At 43.7% G+C, this 24,630-nt stretch overlaps 1 long non-coding RNA gene across 1 annotated transcript in view; it reads right to left on the bottom strand.

Annotated features, from left to right (window-relative positions):
* Positions 1 to 24,630, bottom strand: part of LOC135268624 (uncharacterized) — a 72,149-nt gene that overhangs the window by 17,471 nt on the left and 30,048 nt on the right. The window contains exon 3 of the long non-coding RNA XR_010336920.1: positions 18,236 to 18,502. This is a non-coding gene — a long non-coding RNA (uncharacterized LOC135268624). The remainder of the gene's footprint in view (positions 1 to 18,235; positions 18,503 to 24,630) is intronic.

Below are 24,630 nucleotides of genomic sequence, written 5' to 3'. Positions count from 1 at the left end.
GCGGGTAATAACAAACTCCTCTGAGCTAAAGGAGCATGTTCTAACCCAATGCAAGGAAGCTAAGGACCTTGATAAAAGGGTACAAGGAACCACTAACTAGAATAACCAGTTTAGAAAACAACATAAATGACCTGATGGAGCTGAAAAACACAGCATTGGAACTTCACAAAGCATACACAAGTAACAATAGCCAAATCGATCAAGTGGAAGAAAGGATATCAGAGATTGAAGATCGACTTAATGAAATAAAGCATGAAGACAAGATTAGAGAAAAAAGAATGAAAAGGAACAAACAAAGCCTCCAAGAAATATAGGACTCTGTGAAAAGACCAAACCTATGACTGATTGGTGTACCTGAAAGTGATGGAGATAACGGAACCAAGCTGGAAAACACACTTCAGGATACCATCCAGGAGAACTTCCCCAACCCAACAAGACAGGCCAACTTTCAAATTCAGAAAAGACAGAGAACTCCACTAAGATACTCCTCAAGAACAGCAACCTCAAGACACATAATTGTCAGATTCTCCAACAAAGGAGAAAATGCTAAGGGCAGCCAGAGAGAAAAGTTAGGTTACCTACAAAGGGAAGCCCATCAGACTAACAGCAGATCTCTCTGCAGAAACCCTACGAGCCAGAACAGAGTGGGGGCCAAATATTCAACATTCTTAAAGAATTTTCAACCAGGAATCATATCCAGCCAAACTAAGCTTCATAAGCGAAGGAGAAGTAAAATCCTTTACAGATAAACAAATGCTGAGGGAGTTTGTCACCACTGGGCCTGCCTTACAAGAGCTCCTGAAGGAAGCACTAAATATGGAAAGGAAAAACCAGTACCAGCCAGTGTAAAAACACATCAAAATATAAAGACCAACAACACTATAAAGAAACTGCATCAACTAATGTGCAAAATAACCAGTTAACATCATGATAACAGAATCAGATTCATACATAACGATATTAACCTTAAATGTAGATGGGCTAAATGCTGACAATTAAAAGACACAGACTGGCAAATTGGATAAAGAGCCAAGACCCATCTGTATGCTGTATTCAGAAGACCCATCTCACGTGCAAGACACACACAGGTTCAAAATAAAGGGATGGGAGATTTACCAAGCAAATGAAAAGGAAAAAAAATCAGGGGTTGCAATCCTAGTCTCTGATAAAACAAATTTTAAACCAACAAGATCAAAAAAGACAAAGAAAGGCATTACATAATGGTCAAGGAATCAATGCAACAAGAAGATTTAATTCTCCTAAATACATATGCATCAAATACAGGAGCACCCAGATTCATAAAACAAGTTCTTAGAGACTTACAAAGAGACTTAGACTCCCACACAATAACAGTGGGAGCCTTTTTTTTTTTTTTTTTTTTCCTGAGACTAAGTCTCACTCTTGTCCATGTTGACTAGGCTGGTCTTGAACTCCTGACCTCAAGTGATCCACCTGCCTTGGCCTCCCAGAGTGCTGGGATTACAGGCATGAGGCACCACACCCAGCCAATAGTGGGAGACTTTAACACCTCACTGTCAATATTAGATCAATGAGACAGAAAATTAACAAGGATATTCAGGACTTGAAATTAGCTTTAGACCAAGCAGACCTCATAGACACCAAACAGAACTCTCCACCCCAAATCAACAGAATATACATTCTCCTCAGCACCATATCATACTTATTCTAAGAGAGACCACATAATTGGAAGTAAAACAGCCCTCAGCAAATGCAAAAGAATGTAAATCATAACAGTCTCTCAGGCCACAATGCAATCAAAGTAGAATGCAGAATTAAGAAACTTGCTCATTTAGAAGCCACTGAAAGGGTAGTAGTCAAAAAAAAGAAAGAATAAAAAAGAAACTCACTCAAAACCACAGAACTACATGGAAACCGAACAACCTGCTCCTGAATGACTACTGGATAAATAACAAAATTAAGGGAGAAATAAAGAAGTTCTTTGAAACCAATGAAAACGAAGAGACAATGTACCAGAATCTCTGGGACACAGCTAAAGCAGTGTTAAAAGGAAAATTTATAGCATTAAATGCCCACAGGAGAAAGCAGGAAAGATCTAAAAGCAACACCCTAACATCACAAGTAAAAGAACCAGAGAAGCAAGAGCAAACAAACTTAAAAGCTAGCAGACCACAAGAAGTAACTAAGATCAGACCAGAACTGAAGGACAAAGAGACACAAAAAACTCTTCAAATAAGAAAAGAAAAAAAAAAAAAAAAAAAAAAAAAATCAATGAATCTAGGAGCTGGTTTTTTGAAAAAATTAACAAAATAAATACACCACTAATCAGGCTAATGAAGAAAAGAGAGAAGAATCAAATAATCACAATAAAAAATGCTAAGGGGGATATCACCACTGATCCCATAGAAATACAAACTACCATCAGAGAATGCAATAAACACCTCTAGCAAATAAACTAGAAAACCTGGAAGAAATTGATAAATTCCTGAACACATACACCGTCCCAATACAAAAACCAAGAAGTTGAATCTCTTAATAGACCAATAACAAGTTCTGAAATTGAGGCGGTAGTTAATAGCCTACCAACCGAAAAAAGCCCAAGAACAGATGGATTCACAGCCAAATTCTACCAGAGGTACAAAGAGGATCTGATACCATTCCTTCTGAAACTAATCCAAACAATAGAAAAAGAGAAGGGACTCCTCCCTAACTCATTTTATGAGGCCAGAATCATCCCGATACCAAAACCAGGAAGAGACAACAAAAAAAGAAAGTTTCAGGCCAGTATCCCTGAAGAACACTAATGCAAAAAATCCTCAATAAAATACTTGCAAACCGAATCCAGCAGCACATCAAAAAGCTTATCCACCACGATCAAGTTCGGCTTCATCCCTGGGATGCAAGACTGGTTCAACATACGCAAATCAATAAACATAATCCATCACATAAACAGAAATAATGACAAAAACCACATCATTATCTCAATAGATGCAGAAAAGGCCTTCGAGAAAATCCAACAATGTTTCATGCTAAAAACTCAAACTAGGTCTTGATGGAATATATCTCAAAATAATAAGAGCTATTTATGACAAACCCACAGCCAGTATCATACCGAATGGACAAAAGCCAGAAGCATTCCCTTTGAAAACCAGTACAAAAAAAGGATGCCCTCTCTCACCATTCCTATTCAACATAGTGTTGGAAGTTCTGGCCAAGGCAATCAGGCAAGAGAAATAAAGGGTATTCAAATACAAAGAGAGGAAGTCAAATTGTCTGTTTGCAGATGACATGATTGTCTATTTAGAAAATCCCATTGTCTCAGCCCAAAAACTTCTTAAGCTGATAAACAACTTCAGCAAAGTCTCAGGATACAAAATTAATGTGCAAAAAGCACAAGCGTTCCTATACACCAATCATAGACAAGCAGAGAGCCAAATCATGAGTGAGCTTCCCATTCACAATTGCTACAAAGAGAATAAAATACCTACGAATACAACTTAGAAGGGATGTGAAGTACCTCTTCAAGGAGAACTCCAAACCACTGTTCAAGGAAGTAAGAGAGGACACAAACAAATGGAAAAACATTCCATGCTCATGGATAGGAACAATCAATACCATGAAAACGGCCATGCAGCCCAAAGTAATTTATAGATTCAGTGCTATTCCCATCAAGCTATCATCAACTTTCTTCACACAATTAGAAAAAACTACTTTAAATTTCATACAAAACCAAAAAAGAGCCCGCATAGCCAAGACAATTCTAGGCAAAAAGAACAAAGCTGGAGGCATCATGCTACCTTACTTTAAACTATACTATAAGGCTATAGAAACCAAAACAGCATGGTACAGGTACCAAAACAGATATATAGACCAGTGAAACAGAACAGAGGCCTCAGAAAACGACACTACATATCTACAACCATCTGATCTTTGACAAACCTGACAAGCAGCAGCAACGGGGAAAGGATTCTCTATTTAATAAGTGGTGTTGGGAAAACTGGCTAGTCATATGCAGAAAACAGAAAATGGACCCCTTCCCTATACCTTATACAAAAATTAACTCAAGATGGATTAAAGACTTAAACATAAAACCTAAAACCATAAAAACCCTAGAAGAAACCGAAGCAATACCATTCAGGACATAGGCATGGGCAAAGACTTCATGACTAAAACACCAAAAGCAATGGAAACAAACCCATTTTGATAAGTGGGATCTAATTAAACTAAAAAGTTACTGCACAGCAAAAGAAACTATCAACAGAGTGAACAGGCAATCTACAGAATGGGAGAACATTTTTGCAATCTATCCATCAGACAAAGGTCTAACACCCAGAATCTACAAGGAGCTTAAATTTACAAGAAAAAAATAACCCCATCAAAAAGCAGGCAAAGGATATGAACAAACACTTCTCAAAAAAAGACATTTATATGGCCAAGAAATGTATGAAAACAAGCTCATCATCACTGGTCAGAGAAATGCAAATCAAGACCACAATGAGATACCATCTCATGCCAGTTAGAATGGCAATCATTAAAAACTCAGGAAACAACAGATGTTGCTGAGGATGTGGAGAAATAGGAACGCTTTTACCTTGTTGATGGGTGTGTAAATTAGTTCCACCATGTGGAAGACAGTGTGGCAATTCCTCAAGGATCCAGAGCCAGAAATACCATTTGACCCAGCAATCCCATTACTGGGCATATATCCAAAGGATTATAAATCATTCTATTATAAAGACACATGCACACGTATGTTTAATACAGCACTATTTACAACAGCAAAGACTTGAAACCAACCCAAATGCCCATCAATGATAGACTGGATAAAGAAAATGTACATATACACCATGGAATACTATGCAGCCATAAAAATGAATAAAGTCATGTCATTTGCAGGGACATGGATGAAGCTGGGAACCATCATTCTCAGTAAACTAACACAGGAACAGAAAACCAAACACCATATGTTCTTACTCATAAGTAGGAGTTGAACAATGACAACACATGGACACAAGGAGGGGAACATCACACAGCGGGGCCTGCTAGGGGGCGAGGGGAAGGAGAGCGTTAGGACGAATACGTAATACATGGGGGCTTAAAACCTAGATGACAGGATGATAAGTGCAGCAAACCACCATGGCACATGTATACCTATGTAACAAACCTGAAGGTTCTGCATATGTATCCCAGAATTTAAAGTAAAATAAAATTTAAAAAGAAACACTGAGGATTAAGAATGCCTCTATCTATAGACTCTAGATATTGAACTTCAAGAAAGCCAAATGGTGTGGACTGATTTTTCTCATCTATCTGCCTCTAAAGACTCAACTGGTACAAGTATTATATTTATTCCTGTCTTAAATATAAGAAAATTAGGCCAGGAGCAGTGGCTCACACCTGTAATCCCAGTACTTTGGGAGGCCAAGGCGGGCAGATCATTTGAGGTCAGGAAATCGAGATCAGCCTGGCCAACATGGCAAAACCCAGTCTCTACTAAAAATATAAAAATTTAGCCGAGTGTGGTGGCAGGCACCTGTAATTCGAGATTCTCAGGAGGCTGAGGCATGAGAATCACTGGAAACCAGGAAGCGGAGGTGGTAGTGAGCCGAAATTGCATCACTGCACTCCAGCCTGGCCGACAGAGTGAGACTCTGTCTCAAAAAAGAGGAAAAAGATTAAAGAAAAATAAGAGAAAATTAAAGCCCAGAGAAGTGAACCCAGGTCCTCCACATTCTAGTTGAGGTCTCCTTCCATGACAGCCTCCAGAGGAAACATTTGGATTTCTAGAGACAACGCCATGAAGGCCTGATGATCTGGATGAGGGGCATCGCCTTCTGGGCATGACCCCCGTTGTCAATGAGTATGTTTTTCTGTTTTTTTTTCTCTCTTTTTTTTTTTTTTTTGAGATGGAGTCTCACTCTATCTCCCTAGCTGGAGTACAGTGGCATGATCTTGGCTCACTGCAACCTCCACCTCCCCGTTTGAGCAATTCTCCTGTCTCAGCCTTCCCAGTAGCTGGGACTACAGATGCCCGCCATCATGTATGGCTTTTTTTTTTTTTTTTTTTAGGGGTAGAGATGGAGTTTCACCATGTTGAAAGGCCAGGCTGGTCTTGATCTCCTGACCTCAGGTGATCCACCTACCTCAACCTCCCAAAGTGCTGGGATTTTTTAATCTTTGACAATCCTCTTCCCATCTGGGTAAGGATTCAGGGGTCTCCTCTGTAAAAATAAAAAATAAAAAATAAAACACCTGTAATCCCAGCACTTTGGGGGCTGAGGCAGGCAGATCACAAGGTCAGGAGATTGAGACCATCCTGGCTAACAAGGTGAAAACCCCCATCTCTACTAAAAATACAAAAAATTAGCCAGGTGTGATGGCACACGCCTGTAATCCCAGCTGCTCAGGAGGTTGAGGCAGGAGAATCACTTGAACCCAGGAGGCGGAGGTTGCAGTGAGCCGAAACCACACCACTGCACTCCAGCCTGAGTGACAGAGTAAGACTCTGCCTCAAAAATAACAATAACCTGATTTTAAAATGGGCAAAAGATCTGAATAGACATTTTTTAAAACACACAAATGGCTAGAGGCACAGGAAAAAATTTTCAACATCACTAATTATCAGGGACATGCAAATCAAAACCAGTGAGATACAACCTCACTCCAATTACAATGACTTATAATAAAAAAAGACAAAAGAAAACAATTGTCAAGGATGTGGAGAAAAGGGAACACTAACACAGTGTTGCTGGGACTATATTTTAGTAGAGCGGAAAATAGTCCAGACGTTCCACAAAGCATTAAAAATAGAGCTACCATATGATCTAGCAATCTCACTACCAGAGAGCTAAAGGAAATAAAATCCGGTTTGTCAGAGAGGGCTGTCATCCACGTTCATTGCAAGACTAGTCACAACAGCCAAACTACGGGATCAACCGAAGTGACCAACAACTGACAAATGAAAAAATGTAGCATCATACAGAGTGTAATACTATTCCACCACAGAAAAGGAGCAAACCCGTCATTTGTGACAATATGCATGGACCTGTAGGACATTATGTTAAGTGAAGTAAGGACTGGGGACAGGAGAAGGAAAGGGGAAAATGGGGAGAAGTTGGCCAACACACACCAAGTTACCATTAGATAGAAGTAAGTTCTAGAAAAAGAGAAAAAAAAAGACAAAGATAGAAGTTCTGGTGTTCTGTTACAGTCTGGTGACTATGCATAAACAGTGAGGTACTGTGTATTATAAAACAGCTAAAATAGAGGCTTTTGCATGTTCTCACCACAAAGAAATAAGTGCACGGGGTGACACATTAAATACTCCAATTTAATCATTATACATTATATAATATCAATACATCAAACTGTATCCCATAAATAATTACAAGATGTCCATTGAAAATACAAGTTTTGAAATCTGAAAATGTTCTGTACTAAGCAGGTCTATGCAAACCTACCCTCGAAGTCTGAGGAAGTTGAGAGGCCAAAGGAAGTGGTAACAAATCCAGTTTCTCAGAAAACAACAACAACAACAAAACCACGTGTAATAGGCCATTAAAAACAGAAGCCATGCCTCAGGCTGCTCGAAGAGATGGTGGATCCCCTCTGTCCATGGGGTTACCCCACCCCAGACCCAGGGCTTAGATACTAGAGGGAATTTGCCTAAGGGCAGGATTTATGGTAAGTATGTATTTACATAACATCGTTGTTTACATAAACAATCTAAGGGCAGGATTTAGGTACAATAAAGTAGAAATCTTACAGGCATTCCTGGGACCAGCACTGAAGAAGTCAACACGGCGGATTAGCATCAAAGATGGAACTGCTTTAGCCTGCACACTGACTAGACTAAAATAGACAAGACGTTAACCATGTTTTTAAAGGAATCACTAGTCCAGCATAAAAACGTCTGACTGCTGGAGATTTTAAATGATCCTTCTTAATGACATCTTGTAATTATAGATATTTATGGGATACAATTTGATGTTCTGATATTATATATTGTATAATGTACAATGATCAAATCAGGGTACTTAATGTGTCACCTCGTGCACTTAATTCTTTGTGGCAAGAACATGCAAAAGCCTCTATTTTAGCTGTTTTATAATACACAATACCTCACTGTTAACCATCATCACCTGACTATAACAGAACACCAGAACTTACTTCTATCTAATGGTAGCTTTGTGCCTGTTGGCCAACTTCTCCCCATTTTCCCCTTTCCTTCTTCCCCTCCCCAGGTCCTTATTTAACTTAGTCCTCCCCACCCCTCACCAACACTTTGGAGCAGCAAGCAGTCCGAGAATGCTGTTCAGGAGGTTGTGAGGGCAAATCAAGAATCAATATGCAGTGACATCATCTGGGTGTCTTCCAATCCAGTTCAACTCCAACACTCTCTACCTGGAGACAGTGTCAGACACCACATGCCCAGGGCTCAGTCTCACAAGACTGCCCCCAATTCTGATGCCAATTGTAAGCCTAAGGTTGTATTACATCCCTCTGACCAACTAGCTGTCAACTGTGGATCGCACAACCTCCTCTGAGTTTAATTTGCTAGGATGGCTCATAGAACTCAGGGAAATATTTACATTTACTGGTTTATTAAAAAGAATATTACAGACCAGTTACAGTGGCTCATGCCTGTAATCCCAGCACTTTTACAGGCCAAGGAAGGTGGATCACCTGAGGTCAAGAGTTCGAGACCAGCCTGGCCAACATGGCAAAACCCCATCTCTACTAAAAACACAAAAAAATTAGGCATAGTGAGCCCGCCTGTAATCAGGAGGCTAAGGCAGGAGACTTACTTAAGCCTGGGAAGCAGAGGTTGCAGTAAGCGGAGATCACGCCACTGCTCTCTAGCCTAGGTGACAGAACGAGACACCATCTCAAAATATATATATATCTTACATACATAAAATATATATGTGATATATAATTATATATAAGTACATACATATTAAAATATATATTAATATATATTACAAAGGATACAGTTAAAGAGATACATGGAGATGTATGGAAGGGGTGTGGAGCTTCCATGCTCGCACTAGGCACACCACCCTCCAGGAACCTCCATGTGTTCAGCTATCCAGAAGCTCTCCATACTCATAGAGAAGTGTGGAGAATCCATCCTCTTGGGCCTTTTACAGAGACTTCATTTGATAGGCATGACTGAAAGATGGACAGCCATGTGGAAATGGCTGGACAAAAAGGGTATGATCTGGTAAACACGAATAGACTGAGTGGGGAAACCCAGCAAGGCCTGTCTGTTCAGATTCTCCTCGGTCTCTCTGTGCAGCATTCCTTCATCCTGGGTATGGGGAAGGACCCTTTCTTTACGTCTTATGACCTATAATGAGACAAGATAGGTGAGAGAATTTCTTTATGGCCAGCTCCAAGACAGAAAGGTAGGGGGAGATTCCTGCCTTGGAAAGTAAACAAGCAAGTGAAAGGACAGCAGGGAAAGTCAGAGAGATTCTGTTTTCTGGGGCCTAAAGTGGCGTAACTTGATAACAAAGGTTATGGGAGCTATGAGCCAGGAAATGTGGATGAAAACGTGTGTGTGTGTGTACTCTTTCCATATATGACATATATATCAGAATATATAACAGAGACCATCTCACTAATGCCCTCTTCAGATGACATCCAGGAAAGTAAAGAAAAAACATAATCTAGACTTGGTGGCTCATGTCTATAATCCCAGCACTTTGGGAGTCTGAGGTGGGCGGATCACAAGGTCAAGATATCGAGATCATCCTGACCAGCACAGTGAAACCTTGTCTCTACTAAAAAAAAACATAAAAAGTAGCTGGGCGTGGTGGCATATGCCTGTAGTCCCAGCGACTCAGGAGGCTGAGACAGGAGAATCGCTTGAACCTGCGAGTTGGAGGTTGCCATGAGCCAAGATCACACGACTGCACTCCAGACTGGCAACAGAGCGAAACTGTCTCTCTCTCTCTCTCTCTCTCTCTCTCTCACACACACACACACATACACACACACACACACACACACACACACAGAGGCTGGTGCAGTGGCTCACGCCTGTAATCCCAGCACTTTGGGAGGCCGAGGCAGGCAAATCACAAGGTCAGGAGTTTGAGACCAGCCTGGCCAACATGGCAAAACCCCATCTCTACTGAAAATACAAAAATAAGCTGGGCGTGGTGGTGGGCACCTGTAATCCCAGCTACTCAGGAGGCTGAGGCAGAAGAATTGCTTGAACCTGGGAGGCAGAGGTTGCAGTGAGCCAAGATTGTGCCATTGCACTCCAGCCCGGGCAACAGAATGACACTTTGTCTCAAAAAAAAGGAAAGAAAGAAAAAGAAAGCAAGCAAGCAGAACCAATGGCCATGGAAACCAGAGAAAGGGAATTACTTATGCAAGCTGAATCAGGGCCGATTCAAGACACATATCCTTTCTGCAGGAGTGAGGGCCTCGGAATATCTGCCCACCCTTATTCTACCTCAGGATTGCTATGGACCAGCGAATGCTGTATATCTCCCACTTCTCCCTTTTCCACTGAGAGCGTTCAATGTGGTTATCCCAGCCTTATTCAACAATTGTATTTTTAGAGAGAGGAGAACAAGACTAGCTCATCTTTCTAGTTTACCGATTTCAAAATCAAGAGGAGCCATACTCTAGATCAATGAGACTGTGCCTCATTCACTGAAGTAGGGACTGTCATGAGATCGGAAACTCTGAGCTTAATACTGAAACTGGATGGGATGCTTGGGCTCCCTGGGAAACGGGAGGCGGATGGGTATATTGTGTGTGTTGAAGGGGGGTGAATCGAATATTGGGATACCAGATGGGTAGACTGCTACAGACACTAGCGATGTTCACCAAGAATTCTAGCTCTCTCCTACTCTGGGGACAGGGTAGGGTTGCACTTCCTGTCCCCCTTGTAGTTGGTAGAGACTGAATGACTAGTTCTGACCAACAAATCATGAGAAGTGACATGTGTCACTTCTGAGCCTGAGCATGTAATTGTCAGTGTGAGATCCTCCAGAGCTCCCTTTCCCTTTATGGTGCCTGGGAATGTTCTAGAGAGTGGCTGCTCCATTAGCCTGGGACCTGCAGGAAGGATGCAAAGCAGAGCCTCCAGCCAACCCCTGACGGAGAAGTGGGATGAGCAAAATCCCAACAGGCTAGACTCGGTGGCTCACCCTGTAATCCCAGCACTGTGGGAGGCTGAGGAGGATGGATTGTTTGAGCTCAGAAGTTCAAGACCAGCTTGGGCAACACAGTAAAACCCATCTCTACCAAACAACAACAACAACAAACACGCTAGCCGGGTGTGGTGCTGTGCACCTAGAGCCCCAGCTAATGGGGAGGCTGAGATGGGAGGATTACTCGAACCTCAGAAGCAGAGGTTGCAGTGAGCTGAGATCATGCCACTTCACTCTAGCCTGAGTAACAGAGCGAGGCTGTCTCAAAAACAAAAAAGCAAAAACATCTTTGTCATTTTAAGCCACTGAAATTTTTCGTTTGTAGGTTTCTACAGCATAACCTAGCCCATCCCGACCAATACCAGCACAGAAAGGCCTAAAAATCAAGCCTCTTCCTTTGTAACAGCTACTCCAAAACTCACTCTACAGTGATTTACTCCCTAAAAAGCAAGGGAGAGTCTGATTGGTGTTTAGAGACTTTCAATGAAGATAATTCCACAACACCCTATGGGAGTTAAAACATTTATAAATCTTAGTCTTCACTGATTGTCACACTGTAGTTCAGGCCTTTTTGTGTGGATGTCCCTAAAGACTTTGATTAAACCACAAAATCTCCCCCCTCCCCACCTTTTGGAGCCTAAAGAGTTTCCCGTTAATGTGCAAGCCACTGTATTCAGTTTCTAGGGCTGCAGGAACAAAGCACCACACTGGGTGGCCTCACAGCAGTGTAGGCCTCACAGTTCTGCAGGATGGGCCTCAGAGCAAGGGGTCTGCAGGGTCCGGTTCCTTCCAAGACCACAAAAACCAGGATCTGTTCAAGCCTCTCTTTAGCTTGTACATGGCCATCTTTCCCAGGTATATTCACATCTTCTTTTCATGTATGTTTGTATCCAAATTTCTTTTTGAGATGGAATCTCACTCTTGTCACCCAGCCTGGAGTACAGTGGCGTGATTTGGGCTCACTGCAACCTCCGCCTCTCAGATTCAAGCAATTCTACTGCCCCAGCCTCTGAGTAGCTGGGATTACAGGCACCCACCACCACACCTGGCTAATTACTGTGTTTTTAATAGGGACAGGGTTTCACCACGTTGCCCAGGCTGGTCACAAACTCCTGACCTCAGGTGATCCGCCCGCCTCAGCCTCCCAAAGGTCTGGGATTACAGGGGTGAGCCACTGCACCCGGCCAAATTTCCTCTTCTTAGAAGGCCAACAGTCATACTGGATCAGGGCTCACCATATTCATCTCATTTTAATGGAATTACTTCTTTAAAGACCCTATCTCCAAATATAGTCACATTCTAAGGGACTGGAAGGTTAGGACTTCAACAGGAATTTTGGTGGAGAGAACACAACTCAGCCCGCAACAGCCACCCTCTGAAAGGTACTGTTTGGAGTCTTCACGAGCTTGTGAAGATATCTGCCTGTGGTCGGTTCATTTGCAGGTTGCGTTTGGTCTAAGAAAGATGAAAAGGATCAAGAAAATCTTAGCTCTGTTCTCATCTATGTGGTCTTATCCTATCATAAGCTTCGGCAGTAGGGGAGGCCCCCCTTTTGAGGCCCCTTTTTCCCAGTATGTAGCAGAGAGGAGGACAGAAAGGGGTGTCATGACCTTGAACCCACAAAACTGAACTGAACACACCTGATTCCATGACAATAAATGAATATACATTTGGAATCAGCTAACACAAATTGTTGTCACTTCCGTTCAACAGACACCTTGGAGTGCTCAGCTTATCACTCAGGCATCACTTTGCTTACTCGCAACAGTTCTAGAAAGCTCAGAGTATTGGATTCCATATTTTATAGACGAAGAAACTAAAGCTAAGGTCTTCTGGCCAGGATCAAAGCTTGTAGGTAAAAGTGCTGGGAAGTTTCCAGACGGGGCTCCTTGGAAGGTGGAATTGTATCTTACTCTAAGAGACACACAGGCCTCAGTGGTGAAGAACACAGACCTTGAGCTGGTCTAGTTCTATGACTTTGAACCAGTCACTTGCCATCACTGTGCCGGCTTCCTCATCTGTACAGAAAATTTCCTATTACCTATTTAGTGGGGTTGTGAAGATTGGAAGGGATAATATATGCAAATCCTTCAGCACAGTGCCTAACAGAGTGCTAAGTATCTGCTGTTCTTCAGCTCAATACCTAACAGACAGCTAAGTATCTGCTGTTATTCCCAGCTTGTACAGCATCCAGCACATAAATGATCACCGTCTATCTATGCTGAATAAGGAAATGGATGTTTGAATGGGGAAAGGTGGTTGGCTAAATGGCAGTACCTATGGCTGCAAGATCAAGAAAAAGCTTGTGTTTGTGCTTCAATTGATTTTTAGTTTGAGAGATATAGATGTGTAATAAGCAAATAAATTAATGAACAGACACTGTGGGAGGAGTCCAGCTACGATGCTGTGGTACCAGCTACGGCTGCTTCCTGGGCCACCACACACACCCTGAAGGCCGGGCACAGGGTCTAATGAGGGAGGGCTGGTGTGGCTGGCACCTCTGCACCGCACTGAGTGATGCTGGTTTCTCACTTGTTTTCTGTTGATGAGCATTCTGCACTGTAAAATACCCTAACTGAACAGTGCTACATGGACTCTTAAAAGTCACAGGGAGCCGGGCGCAGTGGCTCACACCTGTAATCCCAACACTTTAGGAGGCCGAGGCAGATCACGAGGTCAGGAGATCAAGACCATCCTGATCAACATGGTGAAACCCTATCTCTCTGAAAATACAAAAATTAGCTGGGCATGGTGGTGCATGCCTGTAATCCCAGCTACTCGGGAGGCTGAGGCAGGAGAATCACTTGAACCCAGAGGCGGAGGCTGCAGTGAGCTGAGATGGCACCACTGCACTGCAGCCTGGCGACAAAGCGAGACTCCATCTCAAAAAAAAAACACAAAAAAAGTCACAGGGACTGTGTGTGGTGGCTCACACCTGTAATTCCAGCTCCCTGAGAGGCCAAGACAGGAGGATTGCTTGATTCCAGGAGTTTGACATCAGCCTGGGGAACACAGTTTGATCTCGTCTCTACAAAAAATTTAAAAATTAGCCAGGCATGGTACCACATGCCTGTAGTCCCAGCTACTCCGATGGCTGAAGTGGAAGGCTGCAGTGAGCCGTGATTGCGCCACTGCACTTCAGCCTGGGCCAACAGTGAGACCCTGGCAAGAAAAAAAAATAAAGTCACAGGGAAAGCTTCTGTCAGTGCTGCTGCTGCAACTGCAAGATTTCTGAATTCGACAGTAATTAATGCACATTCTAAGATCCTCCTCAATCTGCTCACGCACCTGACAATCTAAAAGTATCAGCTACAGCCCATTTTTCCAAACCCTAAAGTCTCGTTCTCTTAACCTCATTCATGCTAAAATTTCCTGCTAAAGAAAGCAAGAGGCTTTAGCTGAAGGCAGGGAAGAGGCTCGCTCAATGCAGTGTGGTCTCTGTTAAATGACTATTAGTTTGCTAGGACTGCTACAACAAAATTACCACAAACTGGGTGACTTAAAATATAAATTGTCTCACAGTTCTGGAGGCTGAAGTCCAAAATCAAGGTGCTGGCAGCACCAAGCTTTCTTTGAAGACTCTGGGGGAGAGCCCCTGTCTCCCCCCACTTCCAGCGGGGGCCAGCAACCCCTGGCATTCCTCGCTGTGTAGATGCATCACTGCAAACTCTGCCTCTGTCTTCATCTGGTCCTCTTCTCTGTCTGGGTCTTCACATGGTGTTCTCTTCCCTGTGTGTCTGTGTCCACTTTCTCCCTCTTCGTGTAAGGATACCAGGAATTGAATTAGCCCTCTCTAATCCAGCAATCCAGCAATACCAGTTTTTGTTTGGTTTTGTTTTTTGTGACGGGGGTCTCTGTCACCCAGGCTGGAGCGCATGGATCATAGCTCACTGCAGCCTTGACCTCCAGGACTCCAGCGATTCTCCCACCTCAGCCCCTTGAATACCTGAGACTACAGGTGCACGCCACCACATCAGAATAATTTTTGTATTTTTGGTAGGGATGGAGTTTTGCCATGTTGCCCAGGCTGGTCTCGAAGTCCTGGGCTCAAGCAATCTGTCTGCCTCGGCCTCCCAAAGTGCTGGGATTACAGGCATGAGCCACTGTGCCCAGCTGACCTCACTTTAAATGAACTAATTACGTCTACAAAGATCGTATTTCCAAACAAGATCACATTCTGAGGTTCCAGGTGAACACAAATTTGGGGGTGGGGACCCTTGTCAACCCAGGACAGTGACTAAGTCTTCCTCTGTGGGAGCTGGGGGCATATTCCACCGTGGCTGATGAGCTTACTCTCCCGAGGATACCTTACCTTAGTCCCTGGTCTGCCCCTAGGTAATGATAATAGTTGAGCACTTACTCTGGGCCAGACTGTGTGTAATTTTACACAGGGTAGCTCATTATGTTGCCACAAAAATCTCAAGAGGCTCTCATCATCCTCATCTAAAACAGAAGGACACTAAGGGCTCTGAGAGGTTAAATGAACTACAGAGGCCTCCACAGGTGAACCAAACTAACTCCGCGCCCATGCTCTCAACCCACATGCTCTGCTGCTTAGGGGAGAAACTAGGTATCAGAGTGCTTAGGTCTGAACGAAGTATGCTTCTTTTCTGATTATTTTGCTTTTTGTATTTTTAGGAAATATGAAACTGTAACGTGGGGGGAAATACCAAATCAGTGTTTTTTTTTTTTTTTTGAGATGGAGTCTTATTTTGTTGCCCAGGCACCATCTTGGCTCACTGCAACCTCCGCCTCCTGGGTTCAAGCAATTCTCCTGCCTTAGCCACCCAAATAGCTGGGATTACACGTGCACTCCTCCACTCCTGGCTAATTTTTTTTGTATTTTAGTAGGGACGAGTTTCACCATGTTGCCCAGGCTGGTGGTAAACTCCTAAGATCAGGCAATCTGCCCACCCTGGCCTCCCAAAGTGCTGGGATTCCATCACATTTTTATTGTTATCTTTATTTCTTTGAGACCAAGTCTCACTCCATCAGCCAGGCTGGAGTGCAGTGGTGTGATCTTGATTCACTGCAACCTCCACCTCCCGGCTTCAGGTTCAAGCTATTCTCCTGCCTCAGCCTCCCGAGTAGCTGGGACTACAGATGCACACCACCATGCCCAGCTAATTTTTCTATTTGGGGTAGAGATGGGGGTCCCACCGTGTTGGCCAGGCTGGCCTTGAACTCCTGACCTCAAATGTTCTACTTGCTTTGGCCTCCCTAAGTGCTGGGATTATAGATGTGAGCCCCTGTACCCAGCCAACGTACACAGTTTTAAAACAAAACAAAAATATTTGAAAGGAAATTAACCAAGATAATTCAAACAACTATGTAGTAATGAGAAAGCAAAAGCCTACCTATGAGAAACAGTACAAATCTCTTTAAATCAGTCACACACAGCAAATTTAAACCAAAGACCTGGGGTTATGTACCTTCGTGCCATGATTTCGGTTTCTTCCCTGAAGCTGTGAGCACCACTGTAGGTAAGGTGCTGGCTCTAGTTTCTCCTTGATTGCGAGCGCAGCTGGTTTCAGGAGTAGCCCGGAGGAAACAACAATCCTTCTGGCACAAACACAATCCTGCCCGAGGCAGAGCCCGAGAGGCCTCTTCCACAGAGTGCCTCCCTCCCGACTGAACCCTGCAAGACTGCTCTACCCATCGCTAGAGGAAAGGAACAGGTGGGTATTTTAAAGGAGCCACACCCCCCAGCATCACCTCTCTCACCTGTGAGGTGAGTGATAGCTTCCTACCACACTCTAGTGACATCAGCACTGCAGCCCTGGGGCCACCCAAACTCACTGGTTCATTCCACAATATTCACTGCATTGTGGGCCTATTAGACACTGGGGAAGGAAGGCAGGGACCTACCATGGTGAACAACACGGACAAGTCCCTCCCTTCATGGAGCTTCTGTTCTGCGCGGGAAGTAAACATAAACGCGAGCTCATTTCAGAGTGCTAAGAACTGAGAAGCTGCTGATGCAGGGTGCTGTGATCCACGGTGATCTCTGGGTGGACAACGTGAGTTGTGTTTTGTGCTCAAGCAGAGCCTCTTTAAGAAGATGATGTTTGAGCAGAATTACAAGAAGGTACGGCTTTGTTAGGCTGAAGCAGGGCCTCAAGAGACACAACGCTGAATTTGTTCAGTCCTCCTGGCCTGCCTCCACCTGGGGTAGGCAGATCCTACCAAGCAAATGAACTTCTGCTGTTGATAATGAGCCTTGATATACCTTACTGTCAGTACTGCTGAAGCAATGCTACTTAATAGGACAAGTGTAAATTAAATACAAAAGTATTTACAAACATCTTGCTCTGATTGTGAAATAAACATGTGCACACAGTTGGATGTAATCTTGTTAACTGCTCAGTACTGAGAAACAATCTACTTCATCAAGGCAGGGGAGGGATGTTCCATTGGGAACAACTTCTACCTCGATTTACTACCTAAAAAGGGAGCTAGGAAGGACGTTATTTAAACCACAGGTCACTTCTGCCATTCTTCTGTGGTGGTTACGGTGAGCCCACACTGTGTCTGAGTTAAGGCTTCCTGAAAGCTGGAAAAAGTCTTTGGACTCCACACAGTGGCTGGGGTAGACTTCACAGAGCTGGGGTTCCCATGGGGTGCTGTCTGTCCTATGTGGAGCCAGAGCTGGCTGACCAGCCTCAATAGCTTTCATTTTCTGTGCCCACCCCCCTGTAAAAGGCTGCCTTACATGTAGTCATGGGCATCCACAAGGGGAACGGGGCATCCAGTCAACAGCTTGATGCTGGCTCTCCCAATGTCCACTCCAATTGCTTTCTAGCTAAGCTCTGAACTAAAGATTCTGGAAAGCTAAATACCATTTTTTTTTTTTTTTTGAGACAGGGTCTCACTCTGTTGTCCAGGCTGTAATGCAGTCACACAATCTTGGCTCACTGCAGCCTTGACCTCCTGGGCTCAAGAGATCCTCCCACCTCAGCCTCCCAAGTAGCTGGGACTACAGGAGCATACCACCTGCCTAACTTTGTATTTTTTGTAGAGATGGGGTTTCGCCATGTTGCCCAGGCTGGTTTCAAATTCCTGGGTTCAGGCAATCCACCTACCTCAGCCTCTCAGGGTGCTGGGGCTTCAGGCGTGAGCCACCATGCTCAGCCTTAATTCGATTTCTGTGTCTCAGCAGCTAGGGCACAGGCAGGTAATGTTCTGGTTCTCCCCAGAGGATGACTTCCAGGCGTCTCAGAGCTAGAAGCGAGCAACGTGCTGCAGCAGCCATATATATATGCAGGGGCATGCGCTGTTTCGGTAAACACACGGGCAGACACAGCTGATTCTTCTGCAGCAGCTCTGGCAGAATCTCCAGCATCCAATCCCTAATTTTGCAGGTGCCAAAGAGTGGGAAGCAGCAGCATTAGTGCTTGCACTAGAATCATCAGGTAATGGTTTGCAAACTTCACTGTACATCAGAATCACCTGGAAAGCTTGTTAAACCACAGATTGCTTCTGCCCCACCTCCACAGTTTCTCCTTTAGTAGGTCTGAGGAGTGGCCTGAGAATTTGTATTTCTTTTTTTTTTTTTGAGATGGAGTTTTGCTCTTGTTACCCAGGCTGGAGTGCAATGGCGCTATCTCGGCTCACTGCAACCTCCGCCTCCTGGGTTCAGGCAATTCTCCTGCCTCAGCCTCCTGAGTAGCTGGGATTACAGGCACGCACCACCATGCCCAGCTAATTTTTGTATTTTTAGTAGAGACGGGGTTTCACCATGTTGACCAGGATGGTCTCGATCTCTTGACTTCATGATCCACTCGCCTCGGCCTCCCAAAGTGCTGGGATTACAGGTGTGAGCCACTGCGTCCGGCGAGAATTTGTACTTCTACAAAGTTCATAAGTGATGCTGATGCTGTTGGTTGGGGACACACTTTGGAAACCACTCTTTAAAAGTGTGATTCATTTCTCATGGCTGCTCTATCCATGGCTGCATTGTTCCTATGTATAACTTTCAAGGTTGTGTGGCCTTCCTGGAGATTCTGTGAAACCATTAATACCCTTTGGTAAACTCCTTTCTGCTTAAACCAGCTTTAGTGAATTCTGTTGTCTGCAACTAAGAACACTGATCTACATAAGATTCTTGGTCTTATTAACTGATGCTCTAGTCACTCACCATTTTCTACTGAATCCTCCTCTTCTCCTAATTAGGATCCCTGTCCCTGCCTGTATTGCTTAGAGGAGTCACATGACTCATGCTGACCTAAAGTCTGTCCTACCAGAAGTTGTTCCATCTAATCACATCTAAGTAACTCCCTCTCACTGCATAACATTCCCAATCTCCCCACCTTCTCCAAAAATAATCCAAGCAGGAATCCTCCCTGAACAACAGGGCTGGAGTCTATTGCCATAAAGGCAAAAATGCTCCGAATTTAGCATTGAAGTGGCACCACAGAAGAAAAAGTGAATAAGTCTTATTTACTAAAGGTAGATAAGACTAAAGGTTAAAAAAAAAAAAAAAAAGTCAGGTGCCAGATGCCTGCTTCAAACCTGTTCTTAAAGATTTGATCCTTTCTTTTTCCTTTTTTGGTAAAATACCTCACTGTGAAATTTATTGTTTTTATTGTATTATTTTTTTTTTTGAGACAGAGTTTCACTATTGTCACCCTGACTGGAGTGCAGTGGCACAATCTCAGCTCACTGCAACCTCCACCTCCTGGGTTCAAGTGATTCTTCTGCCTCAGCATCCTGAGTAGCGGGGATTACAGGCACCCACCACCACCTGGCTAATTTTTGTATTTTTAGTAGAGACAGGGTTTCGCCATGTTGACCAGACTGGTCTTGAACTCCTGACCTCAGGTGATCTGCCTGCCTTGGCCTCCCAAAGTGCTGGGATTATAGGCGTGAGCCACCGCACTCAGCCTTAATGTGAAATTTAAAACGAAAATGACCTAAAGGAGCCCTCTCTGAAGGGTACAAGAGTGTGTAAGATTGATAAAATGGCATCTTGCTAGACACGTCTATTTAAAAATTGGTTAAAAGATATTATTTACTCAATGAACCATAAGAGCTCAAGAAAAAAAAAAACCACAAAAAACCAAACACAATAACAGTCCCTCAGGTAAATGCTCCTTCAGACAGTTTTTTAAATGTGTATCATTTACTTGATAAAGTATAGCAGCCTATCAAGAGAGGAGTTATGGTCTGCTGCATAAATAGGCATTTGGACAGCTTTAAAAATGCATACTCTTTACATCCAAATGCCGAGTGGAAAGTGGCTGTTAGGAGCAAAGAGCAACCACTTTTCAAAACTGATAGGTGATCCGGCCAAATGGTGTCTTTAAAGCTCTTCTTCTTCAAGATCTGCACAAACATCTACTTATTTACTTATTTAAATGGACACTGGGCCGGGTGCGGTGGCTCACGCCCGTAATCCCAGCACTTTGGGAGGCAGAGGCAGGTGGATCAAGAGGTCAGGAGATGGAGACCATCCTGGTCAACATGGTGAAACCCCGTCTCTACTAAACTACAAAAAACTAGCTGGGCGTGGTGGTGGGTGCCTGTAGTCCCAGCTACTCGGGAGGCTGAGGCAGGGGAATGGCTTGAACCCGGGAGGCAGAGGTTGCAGTAAGCGGAGACTCTGCCACTGCACTCCAGCCTGGCGACAGAGCAAGACTCCGTCTAAAAAAAAAAAGATCACTCTGGGCCTGAGTTGAGGGTGGTGCCCCCTCCCAGAGCTGAGGCTGGTTCAGTGTTCCCAGCCCTGTCTGCTCATCAGAATCAACTGTGGAGCCTTCCCAAGCCCCACCTCAGAGGGGCTAGAACACTGATTGCTTTAAAGCCGCCGTGGTGATTCTGATGTGTAGTTAAGTGAGAACCCCAGGCTCGATGCAGAATCTGAAGCCCAGAAAGGCCAAGTGACTTGCCCCAGATCACACAGTGGAAGCCTGGGGTAAGAAGTCAGATGTCTGGATCCCGGGTTTCCACTCTTGCGGTTTCTCCACGTTCTCTCCTTTCCTTTCAGAGCTGCCTTTTTAATTATAATATAATTTCACTCTTTCTTTCATTGCATCTATATTAAAAGTATTTTAATAGTGTACAGTAGCTATGCAATCAAATTACCAAGCATTTAGAAAATACAAAGGGAAAAAAACATATTTCCGTTCCCCAAACAGCAGTTCAATTAGTACTATTTTATATTCCCTGAGATCCCGTTTTTCACTTCTACATATAAATTTTTCTTTATTTATAAATATGAGTTTATATGTTTGCAGATTTAAAATGTTCATTTTAATATTATGTTTTAGAGACAGAATCTTGCTCTGTCACCCACACTGGAGTGCAGTGGGGTGATCATAGCTCACTACAGCCTCAACCTCCTGGGGCTCCTCCCACCTCAGCCTCCAGAGCAGCTGGGACTACAGGTGTATGCCATCATGCCCAGCTAATTAAGAGCAACTTTATTTATTTTTATTTTTGTAGAGATGAAGTCTTGCTGTGTTGCCCAGAGTGGTCTTAAACTCCTGGCCTCAAGTAATGCATATTTCAAAATTTTATAATCCAACCATTCTATCTTATTACAAAGTCTCTATTGATTTTATATTATTTTTAAAAGTAATATATGTTCACCGAAAATTTCAAGGAAATTTATATGAAATAGAAAATGGAAGGGCCGGGCGCGGTGGCTCACGCCTGTAATCCCAGCAATTTGGGAGGCCGAAGTGGGTGGATCACAAGGTCAAGAGATTGAGACCATCCTGGTCAACATGGTGAAACCCCGTCTCTACTGAAAATACAAAAAATTAGCTGGTCATGTTGGCGTGTGCCTGTAATCCCAGATTGGAAAGGGCATCTTTCCAATCAGGAGGCTGAGGCAGGAGAATTGCCTGAACCCAGGAAGCGGAGGTTGCGGTGAGCCGAGATCGCGCCATTGCACTCCAGCCTGGGTAACAAGAGCGAAACTCCGTCTCAAAAAAAAAAAAAAAAAAAGAAAGAAATAGAAAATGGGGCCCTGTGCGGTGGCTCATGCTTGTAATCCCAGCACCTCGGGAGGCTGAGGCAGGGGGACTGAGGTCAGGAGTTTGAGACCAGCCTGGTCAACATGGCAAACCTCATCTCTACAAAAGAAATACAAAAATTAGCTGGGCATGGTGGCACACACCTGTAATTCCAGCTACTCAGGAGGCTGAGGCAGGAGAATCGCTTGAACCCAGGAGGTGGAAGTTACAGTGAGCCGAGACTGTGCCACTGCACTCCTGCCTGGGTGACAAGAGCGAACTCTGTCTCAAAAAGAAAATGGAAGTCTAGGCTGGGCACGGTGGCTCACACCTGTAATCCCAGCACTTGGGAGGTTGAGGCGGGCGGATCAGGAGATCAACAGATCAAGACCATCCTGGCCAACATGGTGAAACCCCGTCTCTACTAAAAATACAAAAATTAGCTGGGCATGGTGGTGCGTGCCTGTAATCCCAGCTACTCAGGAGGCTGAGGCAGGAAAATCACTTGAACCCGGGAGGCGGAGGTTGTAGTGAGCCGAGATCGTGCCACTGCACTCCAGCCTGGCGACAGAGCAAGACTCTGTCAAAAGAAAGAAAAGAAAGAAAGAGAGAGGAAAAGAAAGAAGGAAGGAAGGAAGGGAGGAAGGAAGGGAGGAAAGAGAGAAAAGAAAATGGAAGGCCCTAAACTCTATCCATCTCAGTTTGTAGAGAAAATCTTTTCTATACATTTTCTGAAATGAAATTATATGATTTGTGCAGTTCTGAAATTTGTTTTTTTCTTTTTCTACTTAAAAGAATGCCTTGGGCATCTTTCCACATCAGTGCATACTGATCTACCTCATTCATAGTATTCCACTGAATGGATATTCCATAATTCAGTTAACTCATCTCTCATGGAAACATTTAAAAGCCTTTTCTATAAAAACCAAACAAACATACAACCAACCAACCAACCAAGTAAATCTCTGAGCTTCCTAGCTCAGGCCACCCTCTGGTCCCTGCTGCCTTTCCAAGGGGCACCTCCCCCATGCCAGTGTCCTAGTGCACATACTGTGCTCTGAAGACAAAGGGCTGGGGAGGAATTCTGTCACTGACTCCCAGACATGTGGTTTTAAAAAACAAAAGCCCAAAAGGAGTGACACTGATAATTCGACTCCTATCCAAGGCAATTCAAAGAACAGGGAGGCCAAGCCCAGGATGTGCCTGACCTAAATGTGCTTTTAGAAATCTCCACAGCTGCCATAATTCAAGGACTTCGGGTCTCCTATGCAGAGAAATCTTTGTTTCGCTGGTCTCTTCTCCTGCTGCCAGCTCAGGGATGGGAGACAAAATGTAAATAGAGCTATTCAGCCACAGGAACACAGGTGTTTTGTTTTGACTTGATCACAAAGAGGGGAGCATCACACACTGGGGTCCGTTGTCGGGGGGGGGGGTGGGGGGGGCGGCTACGGGAGGGATAGCGGGAGGGAGGGTGGGGGAGGAATAACGTGGGGAGAAATGATGTAGGTATAGGTGATGGGGGGATGGTGGCAACAAAGCACCTTGCCATGAATGTACCTATGCAACAATCTTGCATGATCTGCACATGTACCCCAGAATCTAAAGTACAATTAAAAATAAATAAATAAATATCAAGGGAGCAAAGGAAGTGGAAACGCATTGTCAGAAGAGTGAATTTTACAGAGAGCAATTTAGCGATGTTTCAAGAGCCTTAAATATGCTCTTGAACTTTGGACCCAGAGATACTATCTTAGGGAAAATAGCCTCAGAAAACAATCAGATTTGTGCAGACACATTAAGAGCCCAGGCCCTAAAGACAAACTGCCAGGGTGTGAATCTTAAATTCACTCGTCTAGTGTGTGGCTTTGGACAGGTTACCCCCCACTGCCTGTTTCCTCATCTCTAAAATGAGAATAATACCTGTACCTCCTCACTGGGCTGCTTTGAAGATTCAATTAACTGACATCAGCCATTTAGAAAAGAGCCTAGAAGGCTTTGCAAACGTTAGCTATTATCATCTGTAATAGCAAAAATTGATGGGGAATTGGTGAAATCAATGATGGGATATTGTGTGGCCATGAAAAATGACCATGGAAAATTATATCTCTGAACTGTAAAGATTATGGGCATTTAAAAAAATATTTTACACATTTTATAAGTTTTCTACAATAAGTATCAATTACTTTTATCATCAGGAATAGTTTTTTAAAAAGAAGCATCTTAGGGCATATATGTTGTACAGTCAGCTCTCTGTATCTGTGGGTATCCTCATCAGTGTATTCGACCAATGGCAGATGGAAAATATTTGGGGAAAAAAATGGATGGTTGCTTCTGTATCCAAAATGTACAGACTTTTTTGTTCCTGGTATTATTCCCTACCCAATATAGAATAACAACTATTTACATAGCATTTACATTGTTTTAGATATTATAAGTAATCTAGAGATGATTTAAGGTATACGGGAGGGTCTATGTAAATTATATGCAAACACTATGGCTTGGTACTAGTATGTGAGCTT

Source organism: Aotus nancymaae, unplaced genomic scaffold (genome assembly GCF_030222135.1).
Source record: "Aotus nancymaae isolate 86718 unplaced genomic scaffold, 86718_ANA_hifiasm-v0.15.2.pri h1tg000041l, whole genome shotgun sequence".
Classification (NCBI taxonomy): domain Eukaryota; kingdom Metazoa; phylum Chordata; class Mammalia; order Primates; family Aotidae; genus Aotus; species Aotus nancymaae.
The sequence above is the reverse complement of the archived record's forward strand: the minus strand, read 5'-3'. Positions and strand labels throughout refer to the sequence as shown.